Source organism: Penaeus monodon, chromosome 24 (assembly GCF_015228065.2).
Source record: "Penaeus monodon isolate SGIC_2016 chromosome 24, NSTDA_Pmon_1, whole genome shotgun sequence".
Lineage (NCBI taxonomy): Eukaryota > Metazoa > Arthropoda > Malacostraca > Decapoda > Penaeidae > Penaeus > Penaeus monodon.
The window spans coordinates 3,123,385-3,123,749 of NC_051409.1; positions in this window are offsets into that span (position 1 = coordinate 3,123,385).

Genomic DNA, 365 nt, shown 5'->3' on the forward strand with positions numbered 1-365 from the left:
TCTTCATGAAAATACGAAAATAGCATTAAGAGTATACACAAATACAAATGTTCAAAACACAGTCTAAATAGGACACGGTAATAATAGTAAAAAAAAAAAGTATCAAGTATTAAATATCAGTATTAAGAATTTTTCGTGAACTACGAGGTAAATAAAAACATTAGTGAACAAGAATGCTGTTCAGAATGTTCTTTCCTTTGTGTTGATATCACTGCGTGTTATAATCTTGGACCTCTTTTACAACTTTTGGGGGGGATTTGGACCGCCGATGGTACCTGATTGATATAAAAGGTCCACCTTGACTCTATTGCATGTAACTATACAGTCAGCCCGATAGCTGAATCGCCAATATTCTATCGTAAAAC